At 42.5% G+C, this 18,729-nt stretch overlaps 1 protein-coding gene across 2 annotated transcripts in view; it reads right to left on the bottom strand.

Annotated features, from left to right (window-relative positions):
* Positions 1 to 18,729, bottom strand: part of C16H10orf143 (chromosome 16 C10orf143 homolog) — a 108,321-nt gene that overhangs the window by 82,490 nt on the left and 7,102 nt on the right. The window lies entirely within an intron of this gene.

Below are 18,729 nucleotides of genomic sequence, written 5' to 3'. Positions count from 1 at the left end.
TATCTGTCCTATTATTTATTTATGGTTTTCTAAATTGACTTTTTTTTACTTAATGGATTTATCTAATATATTGATAGAAACCTCCCATCATGGGTTTAGAGTGCCAGGGTTACTCTTCCCTAACATGCCTTAAAACAGATACCTGAGGATGAAAATGGAAAACGTTGACATCTGAGCCCCTTAAACCATTGAGAATAATGTCCTGGGGTAAATAAAGTGTGGAATCCATGCGGCTGAGACAAGGGCAGAGGCAGTCACCCCTCTCCCTACAGTTCTTCCTGAACACCAGGAAATACAGAAAGGTCACAGTCACTTCTGCACTGAACCACACCCTGGGCACAACCTGAAATCAGAGAACACTGACATCTGAGAATACGGCCAGTGAGAAAGAAAAGCCACCAAACCCCAGTGCGGGGTCCCCTCTACTCCAGCCCACACCCCCAGCGTGGCTCCATGCTGAGCAAGGGCAGAAGCTGTGAGCTGGACGGAGCGGGGACGCCAGTGAGGGTGTGAGTGATCTGCCCCCGGAAAGCCCACCCAGACACGGCAGCTCGGGGGGAGCCTGAGCCCTGGAGTACAGACTCGGGGCAGGGCCTCCAAAGTCCACACCGTGGAAACAGACGCCATTTAAAGAGGCTCTCCTCCAAACTCACAGGTCCTGAGAGGGAAACAGGCAAATGAGTTGGGGGAGTGCCCCTTGGGTGCTGGGTGGTGAGAAGGAGAAAGAGGGGAAGTTAGGGTCCTGCAAGCCACGAGGACCATAATACCAGGAGCCTCACACCCTCCCCTGTCCATCACCAAAACAGACAGACAGACACCTGCTATACCTGGACTCAGCCAAATTAACAGAAGAACGGCCATTAGACCAGCAATCTTTACAAAACACGCATTAACATAAAAATCCCTCCTGAAAAACAACCAGGAATCAAAAGAAGATTGTAATTCAAACAGTCTAAAAACATACTTAAACGCTCAAACAAACATTTGAAGATATGAAAAACCACCTTGAATTAGAAATGTAAAAACAGAAAGGGACAAAAGCAGGGAGAAACCAAGAGAGACTTGAATGAGTTCAGGAAAGTAATGGAAGGAAAAAGCACAATTATCTCAGAAATGAGGAATAAATTATAAAATGCAATAAGGAGAATAAATTCAAGTGAAAATAAAGGGCACTAAAGAAGGACAGGAGCACAACCAAGAGAAGGAAAAGAACATAAAGGGAAAAAAAAGGGTAGGAAAGGAAGCAGTGGAAATGGAAGACAAAGAAGCAATAGTGTTCATAAATCAGAGTTCTGAAAAGAGGAAAACAAAATAATGGAGCAAAGCTAATGTTTAAAACTGTAACCTAAGAAAACTTCCCCAAAACAAAAAAAATGACTGAATCTTAAAATGAAAAGGCTCACAGGGCACCTAGGAAAATTAACCCAGAATGATCAACGCTGAGATATATCCTAATAAAACTAGGAGATTTCAAAGATAAAGATAAAATCCTCAAGGCCCCTGGGCATGCAGATCAATGAAAGTGCAAAGGAACTGGACTGGCATCAGGTTTTTCAAAACCAACATACAAGTAAGATGACAATGGAGAAACATTCTTTTCAATCTCAAGGAAAGAAAATATGAAATAAGAATTTTAAATCCAGCAAGCTGTCCTTCAAATATCAAGATTACAGAAAAAGAGTTTCAACATACAAGAATTTAGAGAATACTACACCCATCAGCCCTTCCTGAGAATTCACGTGAAGGTAAGCTTTATCTCACCAAGCGATGACTGGGAAAATTCCAGCATAAGGATTTTTTGTAAGCATTTGAAAGTATTTAGATGTACATCTAAGACTAAATTTAAAATAAAGGTGGGATTAGGTCAAAAGACTAATGTGCAAATATTAAATACTCTGACAAAGCAGAAATAATTCAACTAAAATATGAGAGACGAAGGGGGAGGGAAAGAGGAAAAATTCTGACTGTGGGGACTTCCCTGGTGGCTCAGTGGTTGGGAGTCCGCCTGCCAATGCAGGGGACACTGGTTTGTGCCCCAGTCTGGGAAGATCCCACATGCCGCGGAGCAGCTGGGCCCATGAGCCATGGCCGCTGAGCCTGCACGTCCGGAGCCTGTGCTCCGCAACGGGAGAGGCCACAACAGTGAGAGGCCCACATACCACAAAAAAAAAAAGAAAGAAAAAACACAAGAAAACACTACGAGAAATTCTGACTGTGTATAGGCCAATACTGTATAAGTGACAGGAGCATATTAAACAATACTGGGAAAAAATTGATAAATCAGACAGTAAAGAGTTAAATGATAAAACCGATTACTAAGGACATTAAAATAGGTTTAAATACAAAACTAATCACTAGAAAATACAAATCCTCCTAAATCCAAAATAAAAAATCTCAATAAAAAAGCAAAGAATACAGATTGCATAAAGAAATAGCAAATATAAGAAAATACACATAATTATGGAATATTATGATAGAGTTGCACGCAAATAAATCAGTCATGTCAAATGTTAATGAGCTTAACTCACCTATTTTTAAAGAAAGGTTTTAAATTTGGTTCACAAAACAAGACCCAATTATATGCTGTATACAAGAGGCACACCTAAAATAAAATGATTTTGAAAGGCTAAAAATAAAAAGAATGGACAAACATATACCGGCAAATGAAAACAGAAAGAAGGAATAGACCAAGTAGATTTCAAGCCACAAAGCATTAAATACAACAGAGGACATATTTAATGCTAAAAGCCATAGTTCACAGTGAAGACTTAATGCTCATGAACATCTATGCACCAAACAATATAACCACCACCTTTACGAAGCAAAGACAATACAGAGATACAAGGAGACAAAATCATGCTAATCATAGGAGACTTAATATACCATCCTCAGTACAAGGCAGAGCAAGGGTTCCAAAAAGTAAGAAGAAGACAGAAGATCTAAATGGCGTTCTCAATCAAGGTAGATCTTACGGCTATGTACTGAACTTCATACCCTGATAACACAGAATCACATTCTTCTCAAGAACCTACAAGGAAAACACTACCTATCAGAATCTATGCAATGGATTTAAAGCAGTTATCAGAGAAAACTTCATTATACTAACATGTTACCAATAAAAATGAAAGAATAAAATTAATAAATTAATAAAACCTCAGCTCATAAAAACTAGGAAAAGAACAACACAGTAACCCAAAAGAAAACACAAGGAAGGAAATAATGGAGGGAAAAGCTGATTAATGAAGTAGAGGGTTTTTTTCCATCGAAAAATAGTAGATGTAAATCCTGGGGAGTTGGGGGTGGGGAGAGAGGAATTAACAAAACAGACAATCCACTGGCTAACTTAACCAAGAAAAAAAGGGGAAAAAGCACAAATACAGAAAATAAGAAATGACACAGGGAAATAAAATGAAACACAAGAAATTTTAAAACTTGTAAGAGACTATTTTGTAGATTTCTATACAAATTAATTTGAAAATGTAGACAAAATGGATAACTTCCTAAGAAAATTCAGATGACAAAACCTGACCCCATCAGAGATAGGAAACTTAAACAGATGACTGCCATAGAGAAAAAACCAGAAAGGGTTATGAGCAAGTACCCCACAAGAAGCACCAGGACCAGCCAGTTCCACAGAGGAATTCCACTAAACTTTCAAAGATCAGATCATTCCAGTGCACTACACAGAAATTACTCCAGAGCACCGACAAGGAAGGAAACTTTCCAACTCCTTTTATGAAGCATGTATAACTCTGATAAATCAGATAAACAGAACAAAGAAAGAAAACTGCAGACCAGTATCACTTATGAATTTCAATGCAAAAATATTACATAAAATATTAACAAATAGAATTAAATATCACATTAAGCAATCACATATCATGACCAAGTAGGATATTTTTCTAGAAACGAAAGTTGGGTTCAGTATTAGGAAATCCATTAATATCATTCACTGTATTAATAAAGCTAAGGAAAAAATAATATTATCTCCATGGATGCTGAAAAATCCTTTGACAAAATTAAAACCCATTTATAAAAACTAAAGAAAATAGGAATTGAGTGTTATATTCTTAACATGGAAAAATATACATAGCTTAATCCTAAAGCCAGTATCTTATTTATTGGAAAAAGACTAGCAGCATTTCCACTAAGATCAGGAACAAAGCAAGAATGCCCAGTCTCCACTTCGGTTCACCATTGTCCTAGAGGTATTATGTTACCCAATAGAGTTACAGAATGGCCATCATCAAAAAGTCTACAAATAACAAATGCTGGAGGGGGTGTAAGAGAAAAGGAAACCCTTGTACCCTGTTGGTGGGAATGTAAATTGGTACAGCCGCTATGGAAAACATTATGGAGGTACCTTAAAAAAATAAAAAGAGAACTACCATATGACCCAGCAATTCCACTCATGGGTATATATCTAGAAAAAATGAAAACTCAAATTCAAAAAGATATACACACCTCAATGTTCACAGCACCACATTTACGATAGCCAAGACATGGAAGGCAACCTAAGTGCCCGTCAACAGACGACTGACGTAAGAAGATGTGGTGTATATGCACAATGGAATATTACTCAGCCATTAAAAATAGCGAAATATTGCCATTTGTAGGAGCACGGATGGACCTAGAGAATATTATGCTTAGTAAAGTAAGTCAGACAGAGAAAGACAGATACTGTATGACCTCACTTATATGTGGAATCTAAAAAAATATTACAAATGAATCTATATACAAAACAGAAACAGACCCACCAGATACAGAAAACAAATTACCACAGGTGGGGGGGAAAGTAGGAGTACTGGATTAACAGAGACACACTACTGTGCTTAAAATAGATAAGCAACAAGGATTTACTGTATAGTACAAGATATTATACCCAATATCTTGTAATAACCTACAAAAGAATACAATCTGAAAAAAAAATTCACAAGTACACCTGAAACTAACACAATATTGTAAATCAACTATACTTCAATGAGAAAAAGGAGGGGTAGTACTGGTGATAAACAGACAAACAGACCAATGGGACAGAAGTTCAGAAAGAAACCTGAATGTGTATGAAAATCTGGCATCTCGAGCCAGTGGGATAAAGATGGACTCTTTAATACATGGTGCTGGGACAACCGGGCAGCCATTTGGAAAAAGATAAAATACAATCTGTATCCCATACCACATACAAAAGTAAACCTCAAATGGATTAGGGAGCTAAATGTAAAAGAGAAAAGAAACTATAATTCCTAGAAGAAAATGCGAATAGATGCTTCTTGAACCTTGGTGTAGGGAAACACCTTCTAACTATGACTCAAAATCCAGAGCAACAAAACAAAAATGGATAAATTTGACTATTTAAAAATAAAGATGTCTGCAGGGCAAAACAAAACCAAACCCTAAACAAAGTAAAGAGATAACTACAAGTTGGAGGGAAGTATTTGCAGCATACACCACAAGAGAAGAGCTAACAACCCTAATACATGAAACTCTCATAAAAATTGAGGGACAAAGAACCAGAAACCCAAGAGAAAAATAGGAAAAAAAGACATGAACAGACAAAGTTATAAAAATGGCCTCCAAACACAGGAAAAGCTCAAACTCACTTATATTTACAGAAGTGAAAATTAAGACAATATCAGGATACCACTGTCATCTATCAGGCTGGCAAAATTTTTAAAGTGTGATGCGGCCTCTGTTGGTGAGGCTGTAGGAAACAGGCACGTTGCTGATGGGAGTGCACACTCTGCAGGGAAATTTGGCGGTATGCAACAAAGCTCACTTTTTAACCCAGAAACTACACCTCTAGGAATCTACCCTCCAGGCACAGCAACAAGCGTGTGAAAAGTAAAAACTGCACGGGATTATTCATGGCAGCACTGGTTAAAGCGCAAGGTATTGGAAACAACCTAGATGGAGAGTGGTCGGACAAACATGGTACTCTCCAGGCAGTGGAGTGCCATGCAGTGGTAAAAAGGAGGAGGGTCCCTGGCTTGCAGTGATTTCCATGATACACCGTGAAGTAAAAAGACAAACTGCAAAAGAATATCTATGATCTGCTATCCTGCATGTAAGAAAGAAGGGGATATAAGACATTATACACCTCTCTGCTCATCTGTGCAAGAGAAATACTGGGAGGATATATCAGAAGCTGAAGACAGTGGGTGGGAAGGGGCTGGCCAGAAGGCGGCTGGCACCAGGGATGAGGCGGGAGCCCCGCCCTGCTGAGCTTGTTCTTGGGTAGCTCTGAGTCTTAGAACCATAGTAACATTTCATGTGCCCAAACAATAAGTTTGAAATTTAAATCAAAAAGCATGTCAGGGAGAGGGTACCCAAATGGAACACAAACAATAACAAACGAACAGAACTGTATTACAAAAGAGTAACATAGCCACTGAAGGACAGAACCATCCTGAGTAAGCCTGGAAAATACTATTCTGACTAGAAACTTAAACGGCTAATGACAGAGCCCATTAGAAATTATGGAAATGAAAAGTAGTTATGGAAAAACTCAGTAGATCACTAAACAGTGAGCCACTGATGAAAAATCACTCATCAACTATGAGACAGAACCAAAAAAATTACCTGGACCGCAGCGCAGAGTCAGAGACACAAAAACTATGAAAACCAGTAAAGGAGAATGAAGGTAGACTGAGAAGATCCAACACTCATACATCCTCCAGATTTGGAGTGTTAAAATAAATGATAGTGAGGCAATATTTGAACTAAAGACAGAATTTTTCAGAACCAAGGTATGAAACGAATTAGATTTGAAAATCCAACCAAACGCCACACAGGATTGACAGAAAAAGAACCCATATCCAGACATACCACAATGTAACTGCAGAACATCAAGGATAAAGAGAAAAGAGAAGAGGCCACCTCTTTAAAAGTACCTCTTTTAAAGTAAAGAGGCTGTATGCAATTACTGACTCTAGTTAGTAAATCTGTTTCTCGCAGGGTTACCAGTTTTGAAGCTTTATTGGCATACTAGGATTGAATAAATAGGTAAATATATTGTCAATAATGAGAGCCAGCTTTCTATTAATGAAGAAAAATTACAAATAAAGAAAGGGAGAAGGCTACAATGAACCCAGGGGTGCTGGATTAGCAATGGAATTATTAGTATGAATGCACAGTTTTTAATACATATCCAGATAGAGATACAGAAATATACATAGATGTGTGTATATATATGTAAATACAAATATATATACATTTACCCACATACATAAAATATGTATTTTATAATGTACACATTATAAATATGTATATAATATATACATTTCCTAGCTATGTCTGCTGAGAACAATGGCACCCTACCAGCAAGACTACATCTAAGCCCCTAGATACTGGTTTCTAAATATCATTCTCCCATTAAAGGAATCTGGGCTCCGTGGAAAGTGGCTGATTCAGGGATGGAGCAAGGAAAATATAAGCTGAGCCTTAAACATTTTCTGGCACCCAAAATAAGAAAGAGTTGTGCTTTTTTTTAAAGGACAAGGGCACATCAAAAAAAAAATAGCACCAACCTGAAGGAGTTCCTAACGGCCAAAGCTGAAACAGCTCAAGCAATAAAATAAATAACAATAGCAGTGGATTGTAATCCACAGAATAAATACCTGTGAGGCTAACCAAAACAAAAATAATTGAATAATTGGGGGAGAAAGAATAGCTCTTCCCTGCAGATGAATTCTAATTAGTAAGTATAAAATGAATGAGGGAAAGACAAAATCATCATTAAGTATATACCACAGTGAAAAATATTTCAGGCAAGATTTACTAATAGATGCTAAATCAGTAAGCAAAGGTTTAAGGAGAAGTAGGATATGGCACAGTCTCAAAGTATCTCCCCCAAGGTATGTATTAATCATGAAGAGAAAACCAGTAACTTTACAGGGGATGAAACCACCTTCATCCAGAGATAGAATGAAGGTTAATATCACCAGTAATGAGACATCCTGACATCATGGACCCCCGATGGGATGCGCTAAGAAAGTGTAACATCACCTCTGTGACATTCGTGCCCGAAAATGCACGGCCTCAACCTCATGACAGAAAATGCTGAACAACCAAAATTGAGTGACGTTCTTCTGCAAAATAACTGACCACTGCTCCTTAAAAGTGCCAAGGTCGGGACTTCCCTGGTGGCACAGTGGTTAAGAATCCGCCTGCCAATGCAGGGGACATGGGTTCAAGCCCTGGTCCGGGAAGATCCCACATGCTGTGGTGCAACCAAGCCCATGCACCACAACTACTGAGGCTGAGCTCTAGAGCCCGCAAGCCACAACTACTGAGCCTGCGTGCCACAACTACTGAGTCCGCGTGCCACAACTACTGAAGCCCATGCGCCTAGAGCCCGTGTCCCACAACAAGAGAAGCCACTGCAATGAGAAGCCCGTGAACCACAAGGAAGAGTAGCCCCACTTGCCGCAACTAGAGAAAGCCCGCACGCAGCAACGAAGACCCAACACAGCCAAAAATAAATAAATTTACTAAAAAAAAAAAAAAAGTGCCAAGGTCAGGAAAGACTGAGGAAGCCTCATAGACTGGAAAAGTCTAAGCAAACACCAGGACTAAGTGCAATGTGGGGTCCTGGATTAGATCCAGGAACAGAAAAAGGATGTTAGTGGGAAAACAGGTGAAACTTGAATAAGGTCTGTAGTTTGGTTAATCGTCCTGCACCAATGTGAACGTCATGGTTTGCTAACTGCACTACGATTACGTACGCTGTTTAGGTGAAGGGTGTTCATGAATTCTCTATATTTGGGTTTTTGGTTTTTTCCCCCAACCTTTCTGTAAGTCTAAAACAATCCGGAAATAAAATTTTAAAAATGAAGGTAAGAAAGTCTCTCGTACCCACTGTGGCATGTATGCCACACTTCTAGAAATACGGATGCAAGTCAAATTGCCTTCCCACAGCCCGCTAATTCTAATTTTTCCCTCTTGAGCAACCTAAAGTAAACAGTGATAGGTGTATAAGATAAAAATCCTTTCCGATGTGTGAAGACAGCTCTCAGGTACTTTTGAGGCTATTCTCTCCAGCCAAACTTTCCTACTGCCTTTCACTATCCCGTATCTGAGGTTTTCCACAGTCTTCCCATCCTAGACACGCTGCCCTGGAGTTCCTAAATCGTCAAGATCCCTCTTAAAATGCACCATGCAAAACACTTGCAATGCCCTGTCGCCAGCCACAGAGGAGAGCCGCGTCCCCACCTCCCCAGCTCGGCCCTGAGCCTGCGGGGAAGAAACCCCTGCCAGCCGAGCGGTCCTGGCGACCACGGCATTGGGTCCACGCGAGGCCAGCGCCCCCAGCTCCGCGTCTCCTCCACAGGAAGCACCGTCCCGTTGCTGGTGCCCACTGACTGTCCTTGTTCTTTAAATTCAACTGCAGGCTCTGCTACGTCCCCTTGTTAAGTGTAATTTGATTTCCATGTTGTTTTCTAGTGTATCAAAGTACTGCCAAATACTGCCGTAATCATGCGGATTGCCTTCGTGATTGGAAATGACGCCGCCTTCTGTGTCCCACCTGAGTCGACCAAAGTGTTGAAGAAGGAAAGACCAAGGACCTAGATCTCCGGTTACTCAGGATCTGCTCAGTCTTTACACTTTAAAAAGAGGCATGACGTGTAAAAGGGGTTTACTGTCAAGCTCCAATAATCTGGGCAGGGCTTCCCTGGCGGTCCGGTTGTTAAGATGCCGCGCTTGCACTGCAGGGGCGCGGGTTCCATCCCTGGTCAGGGAACCAGGGCACCGCGTGCTGCGCGGGACGGCGGAAAAAACATCGGGGCAAAGGGACGAAGTGGAGATACTAAACGCGCCCGTGCCATGTTACACACAGGCTGCGACTTTCCCGTCAGTAGCGTCACAGGCTGGTATAACTGCGGTATTACTGTCTCCCTCGCTCCTTCGCAACACCACTTGCCAAGAAGGAAAGCAAAGGGCGTGGGTGGGCGACTGCGGCCGCAAGCCATACTTTCTGGATGGAGTCTACACACGCTGGAGCTACACTCGAAACTCTTCCTCTCTGGCGTCTAATAACTTCTGGCACAGTAAGGTCAGCAGACCTGGGACCACAGCCGGTGACAAGATGACACTCCTCGCGGCGCTCAGGTGGCCGCGGCTGGGTCCCCAAATCCCGGGGCAGGGGAGAGGGGAGCCACACTGACACTGGGGTGCTCAGCGAGGGCTGTGCTCCTCTAGGGAATGTGGGGATCACCTGCTTGGTGGCCCTCAGCCAGCTGAGTGGATTAAATTATTCATGTTTTCTGCCATTTACTGTGGATTGTTGAAAGCTGGCCGCATACGATACTGATCCGTATCATTTACTTGGGAAATATTCCAGTTATCGTGGATTGGCCTGGACCAGAGGAAGACGAAGGATGCAGAGGCATTTAACTCCGGGATGCTTGTGCTGCATGGCTTGCTCTCTTCCACTCCCTACTAGAGAGGCTCTGTCAGCCTTCATAAAGGCAGATGAAGATTTACCACCCAAATAAAAGACTCTTGCTCTGTATAAACAAAATTAAAATCCTGAGTATACACAAAGACCCCATTACTTAATAATTGAAGATCTACCGAACAGCAACCTCGCCAGAGAGGAGTTGAAACAGGAACATGGTTGAGTAAGAGAAGACACTTGATAAGATGCATAAATTAAAACATAAAAGATGTATCATGTTCCCACAATGATGGGACACACAGCTGGCCTGTCTGGGAAAGACAAGCTCCCCTCCATTGAGAAGGCAGGTCATGCCTTTGCTGCCGGGACTCCTTCCTTTACTGGAAGTGATGGGGCCCCGGCGAGCTTGGTGAGTGGGGTGAACGGGAGGTGGGGTAGAGGTTTCACAAGCTGGCAGAAACGGAGTGCACAGCCCTGGCTAGTAGAAACCAGACGGGGGCTGTTCTCCTGATGCGCCCGGGCACACATGGGTGAGCCAGCAACAGGGAGCACACAGAGCACCGTCCAGCCCGGCTCTGTCGAGGGCCAGCTCTGACCTGGACTGAACCCACACATGCGGCCACCTCTGGAAACCCATTTCTCGACTCTGTGCTCGAGAAGGATGTGGAGGATAAAGACGCCAACTTCCTGAACCCTGACAGAAACACAGCGTGTATCCTCTTCAGTCAGCACAGCAACAAAGTGGCACGCTCTTAAAAACCTTAAGTTAAGCATATATAATATGTATGCTAATATATGTCAAGCATATTTAAGTTAGAACGCCAGTGTAAATCATTAGAAGTTGGTAATGCAATTAAAGGTAATTCTCTACACACACACACACAATAATCTCAGCTTTCATTTCAAAGGTATTTTAAGGATTTTTATTGACTAATGGAGATTATTCAAAAGATCATTTGTATTATAAATGTGTGATGCTGGTTAACTGAGTTCTAGTTATCAGAAAATTTGCTGAGTGAGTTTTTTATAGGTTACTTTTAACTCTATCGTAGTAAAGAAAGTTTACTTTTTCTGGAATAGGATGCAGACGTCCATCAGCTCTGATACAGAACCCTTAGTGCTTATGAACAGGATTAATAAGGCCTACAGACTGTTGTTGAGAAAGAAAGTGTGTTTCCATCAAGCAGAGATTCCCCCTCAGTGACACTTGGAAACGACCTTGTGCTCTTGGGGAGGGGTTGCTTTCTGCGGCACAGAGCAAACTACAGAAAACACCAGAAGCTAGGGTCCCTACTCTCAACCCCATGTTGTCAGGGCATCCCAGGACTTCAGCCACGTGGACCGTAATATCGAGATGCTGCGCTTCCCTCAGCTGCCCTTTCCAGAAGACTCCTCACCTTACCGGGCACGGGCTTGCATCCACGCCCTGGACCAAGTCTAGCTCAGCAAAGAGAATGCATCACCTCCCGATGAGGAGATGAACGAGGTTAAGCCTCGGGCAGGAGTGAGAGCTGGTTCCCTAGAGGAAGGTAGCGGAGGAGAGTGAAGAAAAATCACTCTTTACTTCCAATTAAAAGACAAATGCACACTCTAGGCTGAGGATTAATTCTGCTTGCATGGTTTACCAAGGACACTATAACCCTAAATTGTAAAAATCTACTCACCACAGGTGGAGCCTAGTAACCGTCCCTGCAATGATAAAAAACTACAGCTTGGAGTGTTTCTGCATGTGTTCTTTCTGGTTTTTTGGGGTTTTTTGGCTGCATTTGGGTCTTCGTTGCTGCGTGTGGGTTTTCTCTAGTTGCGGTAAGCGGGTCTTTGTGGTGCGCGGGCTTCTCATTGCTGTGGCTTCTCTTGTTGCGGAGCACGGGCTCTAGGCGCATGGGCTTCAGCAGTTGTGGCGCACGGGCTTAGTTGCTCCGCGGCAAGTGGGATAGAACCCTGGTCCGGGAAGGGTTCTATCTGCATTGGCAGGCGGATTCTTAACCACTGCGCCACCAGGGAAGTCCGTGCATTTGTTATTTCAATAACAAACAAAAATTCTGCGACGTAGGAAGGATAGGGAATTTTATTTCTATGAAGTCCACAAACCTCAGGTAACTTGCCTGGTGATTTGAGATGGCAGAGCTGGGGCTCAGTGTGCATTCATTCTAACTGGGGAGACAAGACTGAAACATACACTAAAGCAACACTAAAAACTTTACAATAATGTACGAAAAATATTTCAAAACTTAATATAAAGCTATAGTAATCAAGATAGTGTGGTAATGGCACAGGGGTACATATAACAGATCAATGGAATGGAATTGAGAGTCCAGAATAAACCCTTCCATTTATGGTCAACTAACTTTTGACAAGAGTGCCGAGACAATTCAATAGAGAAAGAAGAGTCTTCATAAGAAATGGTGCTGGTGTAATTCTATATCCATACGCACAAAGAGAAACACAGGGCCCTATCGTTTACCACACACAAAGATGAACTCAAAATGGATCAGAGAGCTAAATGTCAGAACTAAAAGTATTAAATTTTTAGAGGAGAACATAGGAGAATATCTCTGTGATCTTTGGTTAGGCAAAGATTTTTTTAGATATGACAGCAAAAGCATGACTCGTAAAAGAAACAAATTGATAAATTGGATTTGATCAATATCGAAAACTTTGGGGCTCCAAAAGACACCATTAAGAAAGTGAAAAGACAAGGCACATTCTTGGAGAAACTGTTTACACACCATACACACGTTAAAGGACTTGTCTCCAGAATATATAAAAAAGTCTTTCAACTTCACAAGAAGACAACACAATTTTTTAAACGGGCAAAGGATCTGAATAGTAATTCTGCCAACAAATATATACATACGGTCAATAAGTACATGAAAAGATGTTCAACATCATTAGTCATTAGAAAAAGGCAAATCAAAACCACAATGGGGCTTCCCTGGTGGTGCAGTGACTGAGAGTCCGTCTGCCGATGCAGGGGACATAGGTTCATGCCCCGGTCCGGGAAGGTCCCACAGGCCGAGGAGCGGCTGGGCCCGTGGGCCGTGGCCGCTGAGCCTGCGCGTCCGGAGCCTGTGCTCCACAATGGGAGAGGCCACAACAGTGAGAAGCCTGCGTACCGCGAAAAAAAAAAAAAAAAAAAAAAAAAAACCACAATGGGATACCGCTTCCCACCCACTTAGAATGGTTATAATCCAAACAAGTGTTTGCAAGGATGTGGAGAAAATGGGACACTCATTTGTTGCTAGTGGGAATTTAAATGGTGCAGCTGCTTTACAAAGCAGTTTGGTGACTCCTCAAAATGTTAAGTGCAGAGTTAGCTGACAACCCAGAATTCCCCAGCTAGGTACGCACCCAAGAGAGATGAAAACATATGTCCACACAAAAACTCGGTCATGAATGTTCACAGCATCATTACTTATAAAGTCCCAAAAGTGCAAACAACCTGAATGTCCATCAACTGAGAAATGGTTAAATAAAATGTGGTATTATCTATACAATGCAATGTTATTTAGAAACAAGACGGAATAAAATACTGATATATGCTTCAATGTGGATGAACCTTAAAAACATTATTACGCTAAGTGAAAGAAGCCAGTCACAAGAGACCAAACACTGTGTGATTCCATGTATATGAAGTGGCCAGAGAAGGCAAATCAAGACACAGAGCTGGGGGAGGGGGAGCTGCTAGTGGGTACCAGGTTTCTTTGGGGTGATGAAAATGTTCTGAAATTAGATTACCATGATGTCTACACAACCCTGTACGTACACTAAAACCACGGATCCGTGCACTTTAACAGAGTGGACTTAACGGTATATAAATTTGCAATACTGTGATTTATAAGAAATATATATATGGTCATTCCGGTGACCAACACACATTTTTCAGATATATGTGGTCTTTGTCCATGGTTCCTGGATCACAGCTCCCAAAACCCTTGGAATTTGCCACGTGATTAGAGCAACGTGAGTGTTCTCCGTCAGTAGTATGTGGTCTCTAGTCCTCAGTTCCTGAAACCACTTCACAGTCATAAAGGTGAAGTGGGTGTCTCCTTATTCATAACAAGCCCCTTTCCACCCCGACTAGGTTTATGCTAATGAAGTGACTTTTGACAAGCACCTGGGGGGTGGGGGCACTTGCTGCCTGAGGAAAAAGGTAGAAAACTAGATGGATGGAACTTTCAGTCCCACCCCCTGATTTCCGGGGAGGGGAGAGAGGACAGAGTCCGTGTTCAACCATGCGTATATAACAAAGCCACCACAAAGCCCAGAAGGAGGGGGTTCGGAGAGCTTCCAGGATGGGGAACCAGACGCTTCCACAACCAGTGTGCCAGGCCCCAAGCTCCAGGAAGACAGAACCTCCTTTTTTCAGGAACTCATCCTATGTGTTTCTCCATCTGGCTGTTGATTCGTATCCTTCAATGTCCTTTTACAATAAATTGATAATCTAGTGAGTAAACGGGCTTCCTGAGTTCTGTGAGCTGTTTTAGGAAGTTAATTGAATCTAAGGAGGGGGTCGTGGGACCCTCTGATTTATAGCCAGTTGGTAACAACCTGAGCTTTCGACGGGCATCTGAAGTGCAGGGCAGCCTTGGGGGACTGAGCCCTTTACCTGTGGGGTCTGATACTGTCCCTGGGTAGTTAGTGTCAGGATTGAGCTGAATCCTTGGACATCCTACTGGTGTCCCAGAACTGCTGTGGGCAAGCCTCTCCTCCAACACATACACACATTGGAACTGGGTCCAGGAACCCATTTAAAATTATACATAAATAAAGCTATTTTTTTTAATGGGCAAAAAAACTGAATAGACAGTCCACCAAGAAAGATATAAATGATTAATAAACACATAAAAAGATCTTCAACATCGTTCGTCGTTAGGGAAATGCAAATTTATATTGCTGTGAATACCTAACTTCACACCTACGAGGATAACTATAATCAAAACGACAGACACCGTGAGGATGTGGACAAACCAGAATACTCACAGGAGGCCAGTGGAGGTGCAAATGCTACTGCCACCGTGGGAAACAGTCTGGCAGTTTCTAGGAAGTTAAACATCAACTTACCATTGGAGCCAGCCATCCCGGTGAGGGTCATCTGTCTAGCAGACATGAAAAGTTATGTCCACGCAATGATCTCTATGTGACCCTTGTGAGTTCTCAGCACTATGCATGATAGCCAAAAAGGAAAAACAGCCCCAATGTCCACCCGCTGATGAATAAACAAAATGTGGGATATCTATACAATGGAATATTATTTAGCAATCAAAAAACAATATACTAATATATGCTTCATCATGGATGAACCTCAAAAAACATTATGAGAGTGAAAGAAGTCAGCTGCAAAACCACACACGGTATGATTCTGTTTACATGAAATGTCCAGAAAAGGCAAATCTAGAGAAACAGAAAGTGGATCAGCACTTGACTGGAACTGGGGGTGGGAACAGGAGTCATTGCAAACGGGCACAAGAGTTCTTTCTGAGGTGAAGCAGTCTAAAACTGGGCGGTGATGGCTGCACAACTAAAGTGACGAAAAATCACTTCATTGTACACTTAATATTTTAAAAACCCTAATCAACGTGGTCTTGATGATAAGCGCAAAAGGGAAATCCGAGAAGTCATGGGCCACGGGCATGGTCCTGAAGGGGAATACTGCACTCAGCTGATTTATAATTTCCCCTAAATAAATGAAACTTTGAAAATATCAACCATTTTATGCATCAATGTAATCCTCCCTTCACTTCTTTTCAGTTAAACACACATACACACATGCTCTTCCACGTTAACCAGTCACAAAGTAGGTGCTGAACACCTACTGGGTGCCTCGCTTGGCTCTGGGCACCTGGTAATCAGAGAAGCAGACGCCAGGTCATGGTCCTCCATGGGCCACTGCTGAACACAACAGACACCTACAAGGGCCCAAACCATGGAAAACTACCTCCTGACTGACCTAACCTCATTTTGACTTTTCTGTGTCATGTACAAAGAAATCTGCTGAAAACTAGAAATGACTGAGGCCTTGTGTAGCTGGCAGTGTGAGTATTTGTATTAGAGTTATAACTGAAGGTGAGTCATGATTGATAAATTCCTTTTTCAAGATGGAAGAGTGGCTGAATACAATTAAACTGAGTAGACCAGACAATACGAAGTAGCTCAACAGATGATTTCTAAACTAAAAGACAGGTGAGAGAAATAAATAACTTGTTTCTTGAAGAGTGGGTTACAATTACTTAGAATGAAGAGTGGCCACAGAAAGGCAAAACAAAAGGGCTTTGTCAGGGCTCCGCATCATCAGCTACTATACATTAGGTTTTTTGTTTAGTTTTGCTTTTTAATTTATTTTGGGCTGGGTTGGGCCTTCGTTGCTGCACGTGGGCTTTCTCTAGTTGCGGTGAGCGGGGTCTATTCTTCGCTACAGTGCAAGGGCTTCTCATTGCAGTGGCTTTCCTTGTTGCAGAGCATGGGCTCTAGGCACATGGGATTCAGTAGTTGTGGTTCGTGGGCTCTAGAGCACAGGCTTAGTAGTTGTGGCGCACGGGCTTAGTTGCTCCGTGGCATGTGGGATGTTCCCGGACCAGGGCTCAAACCCGTGTCCCCTGCATTGGCAGGCAGATTCTTAACCACTGCGCCACCAGGGAAGTCCCTGTTCATTAGATTTTCACAGTGGGGATCTCATTCAGCAGATGAGCCATAAAACCTACAACCTACAGGACGAAACAAGCAAATTTAACTCTGAATTTTCTCACTTTGTAAGTTCAACCCCATAGGACAACCTGGATGGAGTTAAAGCCATCAATATGTCTAAGTGGTTTTGCCTACAAGGACTACTAGCTTTACTGGATAACTTTTCAGGTGTTAACAAAGGCAGATCTAAAAGTTATCCAGAAAAGAGTGGGTATAAAATGCCCTCGGCCCTCTAATTTAGGGGCAGCTATTCATAATACCAAGAATTGGTGAGAACGGCAGACTGGAATTTTCCAATTTACTCACATCTGAATTTCAACAGCTGCATCAAAAACATTCCAGATTGCAACTCACAATTACCTGCCCTCTCCCCAAGCTCAAGCCTGCTCATCCCTGGACTGAAGACATGACCTGTGTACAGGTGTGGTGCCCACAAGGAAAATCATGTCTGCCAACAGCATGTGCACCTGAACACCTTCAACCTGCAGAAGAGCCCACACAGCACAGCTAAATAAAGTCACAGCAGGGCTGACAAGCTAAATGCTGTGCAGAAAACATTCACATTGTTAGCGGTTTTAGCTAGCAGTGACTTCGCTGCTGCAGTGCACAACCTACACAAACTTCTAAATATTGTAAGTCAAAACAGATAGAAAGCATTCACAATTGACATTCTTGCACTGTTTAAGGAGTGCCTCAAACTTAACTTTACTGAGTATATGTGTGTGTGTCGCAACTTCTTTCTATAAGCTTTGAATCAATAATGCAAGTAGCTCTTCAGGCCAAGATGGAGCAACAGGGACCAGATTCACCCTCCTACATGCAACAACCAAAAATGGACAAAATAAATGAAACAAAAGATTTCAAGACACTGACCAACAAGTAACAAAGAACAGTGACCCCTGAGAGAGGGACACAAACGGGCTGAGCCCTATACCTGCCCTCCCTCACTGCCTTGAGTTTCCAGGCTGCGGCATGGCAAGGGGAATCGAGGCAGAGCCTGGGGGATTCCCTGAGTTCATAACACATTCCTGAGCATGTTGGGGGCTCACAGGACAGAGCCCTGGAGAAAAGACAGTGGCTTAGAGCGAGAAACAGGATGATGCACACACATACAGCTGAGTGCCGATCAGCATACATGTGTAAAGGAAGTACCCAAGGGCAGGAAAAGAGCCACCCGGAAGGATTAGAAGCAGTAGTGCCTGGTGCTCAGACATGGCTGGGAATACTGTCTGACCCTGCCGCCAAACCTGGAAAACCTCATGACTCATGACGCAGAGGGCAGACTACACAGATCTTGCTTCAGGAGTGGGGACTTATTAGCCCTAGACCAAGCCCTATTCTGGTCTCACCTAACAAATCTTAAAAGCATGATCCAAAGGCTCAAACTTTTTCCAAGTAACTTATCTGTGACCCAGAACAAAGTTCAAGCATGCTTATAGGAATCTAAAAATATCCAGCACCCCATACGGTAAAATTCACAATATCTGAGCAGCAAAGCAGCAGAAAAATATGATGCACAGTGAAGAGAACAACCTACCAAAGCTAGCCCCAAACTAACACAGAGGTAAGAATTAGCAGAGAAGGACATTTAGGAAGTCATTTTGACTGTATTCTATATGTCTGGAATGCTACGCAGAGATATGGAAGAT

The sequence above is a fragment of the Pseudorca crassidens genome, chromosome 16, assembly GCF_039906515.1.
Source record: "Pseudorca crassidens isolate mPseCra1 chromosome 16, mPseCra1.hap1, whole genome shotgun sequence".
NCBI lineage: Eukaryota > Metazoa > Chordata > Mammalia > Artiodactyla > Delphinidae > Pseudorca > Pseudorca crassidens.
Note: the sequence above shows the minus strand (reverse complement) of the source record. Positions and strands in the feature narration are given on the sequence as shown.